We start from the raw sequence: 16,299 nt of genomic DNA on the forward strand, positions 1-16,299 counted from the left end.
CCCTCTCTGACTTCGGAAATTCGCGATCCAACGAGTGATTCGCGACTTTCTCGGACTCCGTAAATTTTTCGATTTAACGAGTGTTTCGCGACTCGTTTGGGATTTGTGAATTTCTTGATCCAACGACTGATGCGCGACCCTTTTGGACTTCAAAAATTTTCCAATCCAACACGTGATGCGCGACCCTTTCGAAATTCAAAAATTCCTGATGAAACGAGTGATGCGCGACTCATTCAGATTCTTGGAATTCTTCGATCCAACAGGATTTTCGCGACTCTTTCAAACTTCGAATATTTCTCGATCTAACGAGGGATGCGCGATCCTTTCAGACTCCGAAAATTTCCGATTCAACAAGTGATGCGCGACCCTTTCGGACTTTGGAAGTTCTCCAATCCAAAGAGTGATGCGCGACCCTCCCGGACTTCAGAAATTCTCCAATCCAACGAGTGATGTGCGACCCTCTCGGACTTTGGGAATTTTTCAATCCAACAAGTGATGCGCGTCTCTTCCGGACTCCAGAAATTTCTGATTCAACGAGTGATTCGCGACTCATTCAGACTTTGGGAATTTTCATTTCAACGAGTGACTCGCAAATCTCTCAGCCTCCGAGAATTTTCCAATCCAACAAGTGATGTGCGAATCTTTCGGACTTTGTGAATTCTCCGATTCAACGAGAGATCCGCGACTCGTTTGAGATTTGTGAATTTCTTGATCCAACGACTGATGCGCGACCCTTTCGGACTTTGGGAATTCTCCAATCCAACGAGTGATGCGCGACACTTTCGGACTTTGGAAATTCTTCAATCCAACAAGTGATGCGCGTCCCCTCCGGACTCCAGAAATTTCTGATTCAACGAGTGATGTGCGACTTATTCGGACTTTGGGAATTTTCGATTCAACGAGTGATGCGCGACCCTCTCTGACTTCGGAAATTTTTCGATCCAACGAGTGATTTGCGACCCTCTTAGACTTTGAATATTTCTTGATACAACGAGTGATGCACGACCCTTTCGGACTTTGAAAATTTCCTAATTCAACGAGTGATGCGCGACTCTCTCGGACTTTGTGAATTCCCCGATCCAACAAGTGATGCGTGACCCTTTCGGTTTTCGAAAATTCCTTGATCCAAAAAGTGATGCGCGACTCTTTCGAACTTTGTGAATTTTTCGATTCAGAGGAGACCCGCAACTCGTTTGGGATTTGTGATTTTCTTGATCCAACGAGTAATGCGCGACTTCCTCGGACTTTGTGAATTATTCGATTGAACGAGTAATGCGCGATCCTTCCGGACTTCGGAAATTTCCTCATTCAACGAGTGATGCGCGACTCTCTCGGACTTTGTGAATTCCTCGATCCAACATGTGATGCGTGACCCTTTCGGTTCTTAAAAATTCCTTGATCCAAAAAGTGATGCGCGACTCTTTCGAACTTTGTGAATTTTTCGATTCAGGAGAGATCCGCGACTCGTTCGGAATTTGTGATTTTCTTAATCCAACGACTGATGCGCGACATTTTTGGACTTTGGAAATTCTTCAATCCAACAAGTGATGCGCGTCCCCTCCAGACTTCAGAAATTTCTGATTCAACGAGTGATGCGCGACTTAATCGGACTTCGGGAATTTTCGATTCAACGAGTGATGCGTGACCCTCTCGGACTTCAGAAATGTCATGATCTAACGAGTGATGCGCGACTTCCTCGGACTTTGCGAATTATTTGATTCAACAAGTGATGCGCGATCCTATCGGACTTTGAAAATTTTCCGATCCAACGAGTAATGCGCGACTCTTCCGGACTTCGTGACTTTTCCGATTCAACGAGAGATGCGTAACCCTTTCGGACTTTGAAAATTCCTAAATCCAACAAGTGATGCGCGAATCTTTCGGACTTTGTGAATTTCCCGATTCAACGAGAGATCCGCGACTCGTTTGGGATTTGTGAATTTCTTGATCCAACGACAGATGCGCGACTTTCGGACTTTGGGAATTTTTCGATTCAACGAGTGATTCGCGCTTCGTTCAGGATTTGTGAATTTCTTGATCTAACGACTGATGCGTGACCCTTCCGGACTTCGAAATTTTCTCGATCCAACAAGTGATGCGCGTCTCTTCCGGACTCCAGAAATTATTGATTCAACGATCGATGCGCGACTCATTCGGACTTCAAAAATTCTTCGATCCAACGAGTGATTCGCGACCCTTTCAGACTTCGGAAATTTTCTGAATCGACGAGTGATGCGCGACTCTCTCGGACTTCGGAAATTCTTCGATCCAACGAGTGATTCGCGACCCTTCCGGACTTCAGAAATTCCTGATTTAACGAGTGATGCGCGACTCAATCGGACTTCGGAAATTCTTCGATCCAACGAGTGATTCGCGACCCTTCCGGACTTCAGAAATTTCTGATTCAACGAGCGATGCGTGACTCATTCGGACTTTGGGAATTCCCGATTCAACGAGTGATGCGCGACCCTCTCTGACTTCGGAAATTCTTCGATCCAACAAGTGATTCGCGACCCTTTGAGCCTTCGGAAATTACCTAATTCAACAAGTGATGCGCGACTCTCTCGGACTTTGCGAATTATTTGATTTAACAAGTGATGCGCGACCCTTTCGGACTTTGAAAATTTTCCGATCCAACAAGTAATGCGCGACTCTTCCGGACTTCGTGAATTTTTCGATTCAACAAGAGATGCGAAACCCTTCCGGACTTTGAAAATTCCTTGATCCAAGAAGTGATGCGCGAATCTTTTGGACTTTGTGAATTTCCCGATTCAACGAGAGATCCGCGACTCGTTTGGGATTTGTGATTTCCTTGATCTAACGACTGACGCGCGTCCCTCTCGGACTTGGAGAATTTCTTGATACAACAAGTGATGCGCGATTCTTTCGGACTTAGTGAATTTCCGGATTCAACGAGAGATCCGCGACTCGTTTGGGATTTGTGAATTTTTTGATCCAACGACTGATGCGCGACCCTTTCGGACTTTGGGAATTTTTCGATTCCACGAGTGATCCGCGCTTCGTTTAGGATTTGTGAATTTCTTGATCTAACGACTGATGCGTGACCCTTCCGGACTTCGAAATTTTCTCGATCCAACACGTGATGCGCGTCTCTTCCGGACTCCAGAAATTCTTGATTCAACGATCGATGCGCGACTCATTCGGACTTTGAAAATTCTTCGATCCAACGAGTGATGCGCGTCCCTTCCGGACTTCAGAAATTTCTTGATTCAACGAGTGATGCGCGACACTTTCAGACTTTGGAAATTCTTAAATTCAACAAGTGATGCGCGTCCCCTGCGGACTCCAGAAATTTCTGATTCAACGAGTGATGCGCGACTTATTCGGACTTCGGAAATTTCCGATTCAACGAGTGATTCGCGACCCTCTTAGACCTCGGAAATTTCTTGATACAACGAGTGATGCACGACTCTTTCGGACTTGGCGAATTTCTTGATCCAAAAAGTGATGCGCGACTTTTTCGAACTATGTGAATTTTTCGATTCAGAAGAGATCCGCGACTCGTTTGGGATTCGTGATTTTCTTGATCCAACGACTGATGCGCGACTCGTTCGGATTTCGAAAATTTCTTGTTTCAACAAGTAATGCGCGACTTTTTCGGACTTCGGGAATTCTCCAATCTAACGAGTGATGCGCGACCCTCTCGGACTTTGGAAATTCTTCAATTCAACAAGTGATGCGCGTTTCTTCCAGACTCTAGAAATTTTTGATTCAACGAGTGATTCGCGACTCATTTGGACTTCGGAAATTCTTCGATCCAACGAGTGATTCGCGACCCTTCTAGACTTTAAAAATTTCCTGATTCAACAAGTGATGTGCGACTTTCTCGGACTTCGTGGATTCCTCGATTTAACGAGTGAATCGTGACCCTTTCGGACTTCGAATATTTCTCAATCCAACGAGTGATGCACGACCCTTTCAGACTTGGCAAATTTCTTGATTTAACGAGTGATGCGCGACCCTCTCAGACTTCGAAAATTTCCTAATTCAACAAGTGATGCGCGACTTTCTCGGACTTCGTGAATTCCTCGATCGAACGAGTGATGCGTGACCCTTTCGGACTTTGAAAATTCCTCGATCCAACAAGTGATGCGCAAATCTTTCGGACTTTGTAAATTTTCCGATTCAACGAGTGATCTGCGACTCGTTTGGGTTTCGTTAATTTCTTGATCTAACGAGTAATGCGTGATCCTTTTGGACTTTGATAATTGTTCAATCTAACGAGTGATGCGCGATGCTTTCGGACTTCGAAATTACCTTGATCCAACAAGTGATGCGCGACTTTTTTGGACTCTAAAAATTTTCGAACCAACGAGTGATGCGCGACTCATTTGGACCACGAGAATTTCTGATTCAACGAGTATTGCGCGACCCTCTCGGATTTTAGGAATTTTTCGATTCAACAAGTGATGCGCGACACTTTCGGACTCTGAATATTCCTTAATCCAACGAGTAATGCGCGACCCTTTCGGACTGTGGAAATTCTCCAATCCAACGAGTAATGCGCGACCCTTTCGGACTGTGGAAATTCCTCAATCCAGCAAGTGATGCGCGTCCCTTCCGGACTCTACAGATTTCCGATCCAACGAGTGATGCGCGACTCATTCGGACTTTGTGAATTTCCGATTACACGAGAGATCCGCGAATCGTTCAAGATTTGTGAATTTCTTGTTCCAACGACTTATGCGCGACCCTTTCGGGCTTGGGGAATTCTCCAATCCAACGAGTAATGCGCGACACTTTCGGACTTTGGAAATTCTTCAATCCAACAAGTGATGCGCGTCCCCTCCAGACTCCAGAAATTTCTGATTCAACGAGTGATGCGCGACATATTTGAACTTTGGAAATTTCCGATTCAACGAGTGATGCGCGACCCTCTTTGACTTCAAAAATTCTTCGAACCAACGAGTGATTCGCGACTCTCTCAGACTTCGAATATTTCTTGACACAACGAGTGATGCACGACCCTTCCGGACTTGGCGAATTTCTTGATCTAACGAGTGATGCGCGACCCTTTCGGACTCTGAAAAATTCCTGATTAAACGAGAGATGCGCGACTCATTCGGATTCTTCTAATTCTTCGATCCAAGAGGATTTCCGCGACTCTCTCAGACTTCGAATATTTCTCGATCTAACGAGTGATGCGTGAACCTTTCAGACTCCGAAAATTCTCCAATCCAAAGAGTGATGTGCGACCCTTCCGGACTTCGGAAATTCTCCAATCCAAAGAGTGATTCGCGACCCTCTCGGACTCTGAAAATTCTTCAATCCGACAAGTAATGCGCGACCCTTTCAGACATTGGATATTTCTTGATCCAACGAGTGATGCGTGACTTTTTTGGACTCCAATAACTTTCGATTAACCGAGTGATGCGCGACCCTCTCGGACTTTGGGAATTTTTTGATCCGACGAGTGATTCGCGACTTTTTTAGACTCTGAATATTCCTTGTTTCAACGAGTGATGCGCGACCCTTTCGGACTTTGGAAATTTTCTAATCCAACAAGTGATGCGTGACTTTTTTGGACTTCAAAAACTTTCGATTCAACGAGTGATGCGCGCCCCTTTCGGACATTGGAAATTTTCCGATCCGACGAGTTATTCGCGACTTTTTTAGACTTGGAATATCCCTTGTTTCAACGAGTGATGCGCGACTCGTTTGGGATTTGTGAATTTCTTGATCTAACGACTGATGCGTGACCCTTTCGGACTTCGAAATTTTCTCGATCCAACAAGTGATGCGCGTCTCTTCCGGACTCCAGAAATTCTTGATTCAACGATCGATGCGCGACTCATTCGGACTTCAAAAATTCTCCGATCCAACGAGTGATTCGCGACCCTTTTAGACTTCGGAAATTTTCTAAATCGACGAGTGATGCGTGACCCTTTCGGACTCTGGGAATTTCCCGAACCAACAAGTGATGCGCGACCCTTCCGGACTTTGGAAATTTCACGATCGAACAAGTTATGCGCGACCCTTTTGGACTTCGGGAATTTTTGAATCCAACAAGTGATGCGTGACCCTTCCGGATTTTGAAAAATCAATGATCCAAAGAGTAATGCGCGACTTTTTCGAACTTTGGAAATTTCATGATTCGAAGAGTGATTCGCGACCCTGTCGGACTTTGGGAATTCTCCAATCCAAAGAGTGATGCGCGACCGTTTCGGACTTTGGAAATTCTTCATTTCAACGAGTGATGCGCGACCCTCTCGGACTTTGAAAATTCTTCGATCCAACGAGTAATGCGCGACTCTTCCGGACTTCGTGACTTTTCCGATTCAACGAGAGATGCGTAACCCTTTCGGACTTTGAAAATTCCTAAATCCAACAAGTGATGCGCGAATCTTTCGGACTTTGTGAATTTCCCGATTCAACGAGAGATCCGCGACTCGTTTGGGATTTGTGAATTTCTTGATCCAACGACAGATGCGCGACTTTCGGACTTTGGGAATTTTTCGATTCAACGAGTGATTCGCGCTTCGTTCAGGATTTGTGAATTTCTTGATCTAACGACTGATGCGTGACCCTTCCGGACTTCGAAATTTTCTCGATCCAACAAGTGATGCGCGTCTCTTCCGGACTCCAGAAATTATTGATTCAACGATCGATGCGCGACTCATTCGGACTTCAAAAATTCTTCGATCCAACGAGTGATTCGCGACCCTTTCAGACTTCGGAAATTTTCTGAATCGACGAGTGATGCGCGACTCTCTCGGACTTCGGAAATTCTTCGATCCAACGAGTGATTCGCGACCCTTCCGGACTTCAGAAATTCCTGATTTAACGAGTGATGCGCGACTCAATCGGACTTCGGAAATTCTTCGATCCAACGAGTGATTCGCGACCCTTCCGGACTTCAGAAATTTCTGATTCAACGAGCGATGCGTGACTCATTCGGACTTTGGGAATTCCCGATTCAACGAGTGATGCGCGACCCTCTCTGACTTCGGAAATTCTTCGATCCAACAAGTGATTCGCGACCCTTTGAGCCTTCGGAAATTACCTAATTCAACAAGTGATGCGCGACTCTCTCGGACTTTGCGAATTATTTGATTTAACAAGTGATGCGCGACCCTTTCGGACTTTGAAAATTTTCCGATCCAACAAGTAATGCGCGACTCTTCCGGACTTCGTGAATTTTTCGATTCAACAAGAGATGCGAAACCCTTCCGGACTTTGAAAATTCCTTGATCCAAGAAGTGATGCGCGAATCTTTTGGACTTTGTGAATTTCCCGATTCAACGAGAGATCCGCGACTCGTTTGGGATTTGTGATTTCCTTGATCTAACGACTGACGCGCGTCCCTCTCGGACTTGGAGAATTTCTTGATACAACAAGTGATGCGCGATTCTTTCGGACTTAGTGAATTTCCGGATTCAACGAGAGATCCGCGACTCGTTTGGGATTTGTGAATTTTTTGATCCAACGACTGATGCGCGACCCTTTCGGACTTTGGGAATTTTTCGATTCCACGAGTGATCCGCGCTTCGTTTAGGATTTGTGAATTTCTTGATCTAACGACTGATGCGTGACCCTTCCGGACTTCGAAATTTTCTCGATCCAACACGTGATGCGCGTCTCTTCCGGACTCCAGAAATTCTTGATTCAACGATCGATGCGCGACTCATTCGGACTTTGAAAATTCTTTGATCCAACGAGTGATGCGCGTCCCTTCCGGACTTCAGAAATTTCTTGATTCAACGAGTGATGCGCGACACTTTCAGACTTTGGAAATTCTTAAATTCAACAAGTGATGCGCGTCCCCTGCGGACTCCAGAAATTTCTGATTCAACGAGTGATGCGCGACTTATTCGGACTTCGGAAATTTCCGATTCAACGAGTGATTCGCGACCCTCTTAGACCTCGGAAATTTCTTGATACAACGAGTGATGCACGACTCTTTCGGACTTGGCGAATTTCTTGATCCAAAAAGTGATGCGCGACTTTTTCGAACTATGTGAATTTTTCGATTCAGAAGAGATCCGCGACTCGTTTGGGATTCGTGATTTTCTTGATCCAACGACTGATGCGCGACTCGTTCGGATTTCGAAAATTTCTTGTTTCAACAAGTAATGCGCGACTTTTTCGGACTTCGGGAATTCTCCAATCTAACGAGTGATGCGCGACCCTCTCGGACTTTGGAAATTCTTCAATTCAACAAGTGATGCGCGTTTCTTCCAGACTCTAGAAATTTTTGATTCAACGAGTGATTCGCGACTCATTTGGACTTCGGAAATTCTTCGATCCAACGAGTGATTCGCGACCCTTCTAGACTTTAAAAATTTCCTGATTCAACAAGTGATGTGCGACTTTCTCGGACTTCGTGGATTCCTCGATTTAACGAGTGAATCGTGACCCTTTCGGACTTCGAATATTTCTCAATCCAACGAGTGATGCACGACCCTTTCAGACTTGGCAAATTTCTTGATTTAACGAGTGATGCGCGACCCTCTCAGACTTCGAAAATTTCCTAATTCAACAAGTGATGCGCGACTTTCTCGGACTTCGTGAATTCCTCGATCGAACGAGTGATGCGTGACCCTTTCGGACTTTGAAAATTCCTCGATCCAACAAGTGATGCGCAAATCTTTCGGACTTTGTAAATTTTCCGATTCAACGAGTGATCTGCGACTCGTTTGGGTTTCGTTAATTTCTTGATCTAACGAGTAATGCGTGATCCTTTTGGACTTTGATAATTGTTCAATCTAACGAGTGATGCGCGATGCTTTCGGACTTCGAAATTACCTTGATCCAACAAGTGATGCGCGACTTTTTTGGACTCTAAAAATTTTCGAACCAACGAGTGATGCGCGACTCATTTGGACCACGAGAATTTCTGATTCAACGAGTATTGCGCGACCCTCTCGGATTTTAGGAATTTTTCGATTCAACAAGTGATGCGCGACACTTTCGGACTCTGAATATTCCTTAATCCAACGAGTAATGCGCGACCCTTTCGGACTGTGGAAATTCTCCAATCCAACGAGTAATGCGCGACCCTTTCGGACTGTGGAAATTCCTCAATCCAGCAAGTGATGCGCGTCCCTTCCGGACTCTACAGATTTCCGATCCAACGAGTGATGCGCGACTCATTCGGACTTTGTGAATTTCCGATTACACGAGAGATCCGCGAATCGTTCAAGATTTGTGAATTTCTTGTTCCAACGACTTATGCGCGACCCTTTCGGGCTTGGGGAATTCTCCAATCCAACGAGTAATGCGCGACACTTTCGGACTTTGGAAATTCTTCAATCCAACAAGTGATGCGCGTCCCCTCCAGACTCCAGAAATTTCTGATTCAACGAGTGATGCGCGACATATTTGAACTTTGGAAATTTCCGATTCAACGAGTGATGCGCGACCCTCTTTGACTTCAAAAATTCTTCGAACCAACGAGTGATTCGCGACTCTCTCAGACTTCGAATATTTCTTGACACAACGAGTGATGCACGACCCTTCCGGACTTGGCGAATTTCTTGATCTAACGAGTGATGCGCGACCCTTTCGGACTCTGAAAAATTCCTGATTAAACGAGAGATGCGCGACTCATTCGGATTCTTCTAATTCTTCGATCCAAGAGGATTTCCGCGACTCTCTCAGACTTCGAATATTTCTCGATCTAACGAGTGATGCGTGAACCTTTCAGACTCCGAAAATTCTCCAATCCAAAGAGTGATGTGCGACCCTTCCGGACTTCGGAAATTCTCCAATCCAAAGAGTGATTCGCGACCCTCTCGGACTCTGAAAATTCTTCAATCCGACAAGTAATGCGCGACCCTTTCAGACATTGGATATTTCTTGATCCAACGAGTGATGCGTGACTTTTTTGGACTCCAATAACTTTCGATTAACCGAGTGATGCGCGACCCTCTCGGACTTTGGGAATTTTTTGATCCGACGAGTGATTCGCGACTTTTTTAGACTCTGAATATTCCTTGTTTCAACGAGTGATGCGCGACCCTTTCGGACTTTGGAAATTTTCTAATCCAACAAGTGATGCGTGACTTTTTTGGACTTCAAAAACTTTCGATTCAACGAGTGATGCGCGCCCCTTTCGGACATTGGAAATTTTCCGATCCGACGAGTTATTCGCGACTTTTTTAGACTTGGAATATCCCTTGTTTCAACGAGTGATGCGCGACTCGTTTGGGATTTGTGAATTTCTTGATCTAACGACTGATGCGTGACCCTTTCGGACTTCGAAATTTTCTCGATCCAACAAGTGATGCGCGTCTCTTCCGGACTCCAGAAATTCTTGATTCAACGATCGATGCGCGACTCATTCGGACTTCAAAAATTCTCCGATCCAACGAGTGATTCGCGACCCTTTTAGACTTCGGAAATTTTCTAAATCGACGAGTGATGCGTGACCCTTTCGGACTCTGGGAATTTCCCGAACCAACAAGTGATGCGCGACCCTTCCGGACTTTGGAAATTTCACGATCGAACAAGTTATGCGCGACCCTTTTGGACTTCGGGAATTTTTGAATCCAACAAGTGATGCGTGACCCTTCCGGATTTTGAAAAATCAATGATCCAAAGAGTAATGCGCGACTTTTTCGAACTTTGGAAATTTCATGATTCGAAGAGTGATTCGCGACCCTGTCGGACTTTGGGAATTCTCCAATCCAAAGAGTGATGCGCGACCGTTTCGGACTTTGGAAATTCTTCATTTCAACGAGTGATGCGCGACCCTCTCGGACTTTGGGGATCTTCAATCCATCAAGTGATGCGCGTCCCTTCCGGACTTCAGAAATTTCTTGATTCAACGAGTGATGCGCGACACTTTCAGACTTTGGAAATTCTTTAATCCAACAAGTGATGCGCGTCCCCTGCGGACTCCAGAAATTTCTGATTCAACGAGTGATGCGCGACTTATTCGGACTTCGGAAATTTCCGATTCAACGAGTGATTCGCGACCCTCTTAGACCTCGAATATTTTTTGATACAACGAGTGATGCACGACTCTTTCGGACTTGGCGAATTTCTTGATCCAAAAAGTGATGCGCGACTTTTTCGAACTATGTGAATTTTTTGATTCAGGAGAGATCCGCGACTCGTTTGGGATTCGTGATTTTCTTGATCCAACGACTGATGCGCGACTCGTTCGGATTTCGAAAATTTCTTGTTTCAACAAGTAATGCGCGACTTTTTCGGACTTCGGAAATTCTCCAATCCAAAGAGTGATGCGCGACCCTCTCGGACTTTGGAAATTCTTCAATCCGACAAGTAATGCGCGACCCTTTCAGACATTGGATATTTCTTGATCCAACGAGTGATGCGTGACTTTTTTGGACTCCAATAACTTCCGATTAACCGAGTGATGCGCGACCCTCTCGGACTTTGGGAATTTTTTGATCCGACGAGTGATTCGCGACTTTTTTAGACTCTGAATATTCCTTGTTTCAACGAGTGATGCGCGACCCTTTCGGACTTTGGAAATTTTCTAATCCAACAAGTGATGCGTGACTTTTTTGAACTTCAAAAACTTTCGATCCGACGAGTTATTCGCGACTTTTTTAGACTTGGAATATTCCTTGTTTCAACGAGTGATGCGCGACTCGTTTGGGATTTGTGAATTTCTTGATCCAACGACTGATGCGCGACCTTTTCGGACTTTGGAAATTCTCCGATCCAACGAGTGATGCGCAAAACTCTCGGACTCCAGAAATTTCTGATTCAACAAGTGATGCGCGACTCATTCGGACTTTGAAAATTTTCGATTTAACGAGTGATGCGCGGCCCTCTCGGACATTGGAAATTCTTGAATCCAACGAGTGATTCGCGACTTTTTCGGACTCCGTGAATTTTTCGATTCAACGAGTGTTCCGCGACTCGTTTGGGATTTGTGAATTTCTTGATCTAACGACTGATGCGCGACCCTTCCGGACTTCGAAAATTCTCTGATCCAACACGTGATGCGCGACCCTTTTGAAATCCAAGAATTCCTGATTGAACGAGAGATGCGCGACTCATTCGGATTCCTCCAATTCTTCGATCCAAGAGGATTTCCGCGACTCTCTCAGACTTCGAATATTTCTTGATCTAACGAGTGATGCGCGAACCTTTCGGACTCTGAAAATTCTTCAATCCGACAAGTAATGCGCGACCCTTTCGGACATTGGATATTTCTTGATCCAACAAGTTATGCGCGACCCTCTCGAAATTCGGAAATTTCTCAATCCAACAAGTGATGCGCGACCCTCTCTGACTTCAGAAATTCTTTGATCAAACGAGTGATGCCTGACCCTTTCGGACTTTGAAAATTCTTCATTCCAAGAGGTGATGCGCGTCCCTTCCGGACTCCAGAAATTTCTGATTCAACAAGTGATGCGCGACTCATTCGGACTTTGGAAATTCCCGATTTAACGAGTGATGCGCGACCCTCTCTGACTTCGGAAATTCTTCGATCCAACGAGTGATGCACGCCCCTCTCGGACTTTGCGAATTTCTGGATCTAACGAGTGATGCGCGACCATTTCGGACTTTGGAAATTTCATGATCCGGAAAGTGATGCGCGACCCTCTCGGACTTTGCAAATTCTCCAATTCAACGAGTGATGCGCGACTCTATCGGACTTTGGAAACTTTTCAATCCAACAAGTGACGCGCGTCTCTTCCGGACTTCAGAAAATTCTGAATCAACGAGTGATGCGCGACTCATTCGGACTCTGGAAATTTCCGATTTAACGAGTGATGCGCGACCCTCTCTGACTTCGGAAATTTTTCGATCCAACGAGTGATTCGGGACCCTTTTAGACTTTGAATATTTCTTGATCCAACGAGTAATGCACGACTCTTTCGGACTTTGTGAATCTTCCGACTCAACGAGTGATCCGCGACTCGTTCGGGATGTGTGAATTTCTTGATCCAACGACTGATGCGTGACCCTTTCGGACTCTGAAAATTTCTAATTCCAAGAGGTGATGCTCGTTCCTTCCGGACTTCAGAAATTTCTGATTCAACAAGTGATGCGCGACTTATTGGGACTTTGGAAATTCCCGATTTAACAAGTGATGCGCGACCCTCTCTGACTTCGGAAATTCTTCGATCCAACGAGTGATGCACGACCCTTTCGGATTTTGCGAATTTCTTGATCTAACGAGTGATGCGCGACCCTTTCCGACTTTGGAAATTCCATGATCCGAAGAGTAATGCGCGATCCTTCCGGAATTTGGAAATTCACTAATCCAACGAGTGATGCGCGACCCTCTCGAACTCTAAAAATTCTTCAATCCGACAAGTAATGCGCGACCCTTTCGGACTTCGGATATTTCTTGATCCAACAAGATATGCGCGACCCTCTCGGAATTCGGAAATTTCTCAATCCAACAAGTGATGCGCGACCCTCTCTGACTTCAGAAATTCTTCGATCCAACGAGTGATGCCTGACCCTTTCGGACTTTGAAAATTCTTCATTCCAAGAGGTGATGCGCGTCCCTTCCGGACTCCAGAAATTTCTGATTCAACAAGTGATGCGCGACTCATTCGGACTTTGGAAATTCCCGATTTAACGAGTGATGCGCGCCCCTCTCTGACCTCGGAAAGTCTTCGATCCAACGAGTGATGCACGACCCTTTCGGATTTTCCGAATTTCTTGATCTAACGAGTGATGCGCGACCCTTTCGGACTTTGGAAATTTCATGATTGGAAGAGTAATGCGCGACCCTCTCGGAATTTGGAAATTTACCAATCCAACGAGTGATGCGCGACCCTCTCGGACTTTGAAAATTCTCCAATCCGACAAGTAATGCGCGACCCTTTCGGACTTTGGATATTTCTTGATCGAACAAGTTATGCGCGACCCTCTCGGAATTCAGGAATTTCTCAATCCAACAAGTGATGCGCGACCCTCTCGGACTTCGAAAATTCTTCGATCCAACTAGTGATGCCTGACCCTTTCGGACTTTGAGAATTCTTCATTCCAAGAGGTGTTGCGCGTCCCTTCCGGACTCCAGAAATTCCTGATTCAACAAGTGATGCGCGACTCATTCGGACTTTGGGAATTTCCGATTTGACGAGTGATGCGCGATTCTCTCTGACTTCGGAAATTCTTCGATCGAACGAGTGATGCAAGACCCTTTCGGATTTTGCGAATTTCTTGATCTTACGAGTGATGCGTGACCCTTTCGGACTTTGGAAATTCCATGATTCGGAAAGTAATGCGCGACCCTATCGGAATTTCGAAATTCACCAATCCAACGAGTGATGCGCGACCCTCTCGGACTCTGAAAATCCTTCGATCCGACAAGTCATGCGCGACCCTTTCGGACTTTGGATATTTCTTGATCCAACAAGTTATGCGCGACCCTTTCGGAATTCAGGAATTTCTCAATCCAACAAGTGATGCGTGACCCTTTCGGATTTTGAAAATTGAATGATGCGAAGAGTGATGCGCGACCCTTTCGGACTTTGGAAATTTCTTGATCCAACACGTGATGTGCAACCCTCTCGGACTTTGAAAATATCTTAATCCAACGAGTGACTCGCGACTCTTTCAGATTTCAAAAATTTTTTGATCCCACAGGTAATGCGCATCCCTTTCGGACTTTCGAAATTTTCCAATCCCACAAGTGATGCGCGACTTTTTCGGACTTTTAGGATTTTTCAATCCAACGAGTGATGCGCGACCCTTCCAGACTTTGGAAATTTCATGATCCGAAGAGTGATGCGCGACCCTCTTGGACTTCGGAAATTCTCCAATCCAACGAGTGATGCGCAACCCTTCCGAACTTTGGATATTTCTTGATCCAACGAGTGATACGTGACTCTTTTGGACTCCAATAACTTCCGATTTAACGAGTAGTGCGCGTTTCATTCGGACTTTGGAAATTCCCGATTTAACGAGTGATGCGCGACCCTCTCTGACTTCGAAAATTCTTCGATCCAACGAGTGATGCACGACCCTTTCGGATTTTGCGAATTTCTTGATCTAACGAGTGATGCGCTACTCTTTCGGACTTTGGAAATTATTTATTTCAAAAGGTGATGCGCGTCCCTTCCGGACTCCAGAAATTTCCCAATTCAACAAGTGATGCGCGATCTTCCAGACTTTGTGAATCCCTCGATCCAATGAGTGATGCGTGACCCTTTCGGACTTCGAAATTCCTTGATCCAACAGGTGATGCGCAACTCTCTCGGACTTTGTGAATTCATCGATCGACGAGTGATGCGTGACCCTCTCGGACTTCGAAAATTCCTTGATCCAACAAGTGGTGCGCGACTCTTCCGAGCTTTGTGAATTTTTCGATTCAACGAGTGATCCGCGACTCGTTCGGGATCTGTGAATTTCGTGATCCAACGACTGATGCGCGACCCTTTCGGAATTCGAAATTTCCTTGATCCAACAAGAGATGCACGCCTCTTTCGGACTTTGAGAATTTCTTGATCCAACGATTGATGCGGGACCATTTCGGACTGTGGAAATTCCTCAATCCAGCAAGTGATGCGCGTCCCTTCCGGACTCTACAGATTTCCGATCCAACGAGTGATGCGCGACTCATTCGGACTTTGTGAATTTCCGATTACACGAGAGATCCGCGAATCGTTCAAGATTTGTGAATTTCTTGTTCCAACGACTTATGCGCGACCCTTTCGGGCTTGGGGAATTCTCCAATCCAACGAGTAATGCGCGACACTTTCGGACTTTGGAAATTCTTCAATCCAACAAGTGATGCGCGTCCCCTCCAGACTCCAGAAATTTCTGATTCAACGAGTGATGCGCGACATATTTGAACTTTGGAAATTTCCGATTCAACGAGTGATGCGCGACCCTCTTTGACTTCAAAAATTCTTCGAACCAACGAGTGATTCGCGACTCTCTCAGACTTCGAATATTTCTTGACACAACGAGTGATGCACGACCCTTCCGGACTTGGCGAATTTCTTGATCTAACGAGTGATGCGCGACCCTTTCGGACTCTGAAAAATTCCTGATTAAACGAGAGATGCGCGACTCATTCGGATTCTTCTAATTCTTCGATCCAAGAGGATTTCCGCGACTCTCTCAGACTTCGAATATTTCTCGATCTAACGAGTGATGCGTGAACCTTTCAGACTCCGAAAATTCTCCAATCCAAAGAGTGATGTGCGACCCTTCCGGACTTCGGAAATTCTCCAATCCAAAGAGTGATTCGCGACCCTCTCGGACTCTGAAAATTCTTCAATCCGACAAGTAATGCGCGACCCTTTCAGACATTGGATATTTCTTGATCCAACGAGTGATGCGTGACTTTTTTGGACTCCAATAACTTTCGATTAACCGAGTGATGCGCGACCC

This window comes from Athalia rosae, chromosome 2, assembly GCF_917208135.1.
Source record: "Athalia rosae chromosome 2, iyAthRosa1.1, whole genome shotgun sequence".
In the NCBI taxonomy this organism is placed as follows: domain Eukaryota; kingdom Metazoa; phylum Arthropoda; class Insecta; order Hymenoptera; family Athaliidae; genus Athalia; species Athalia rosae.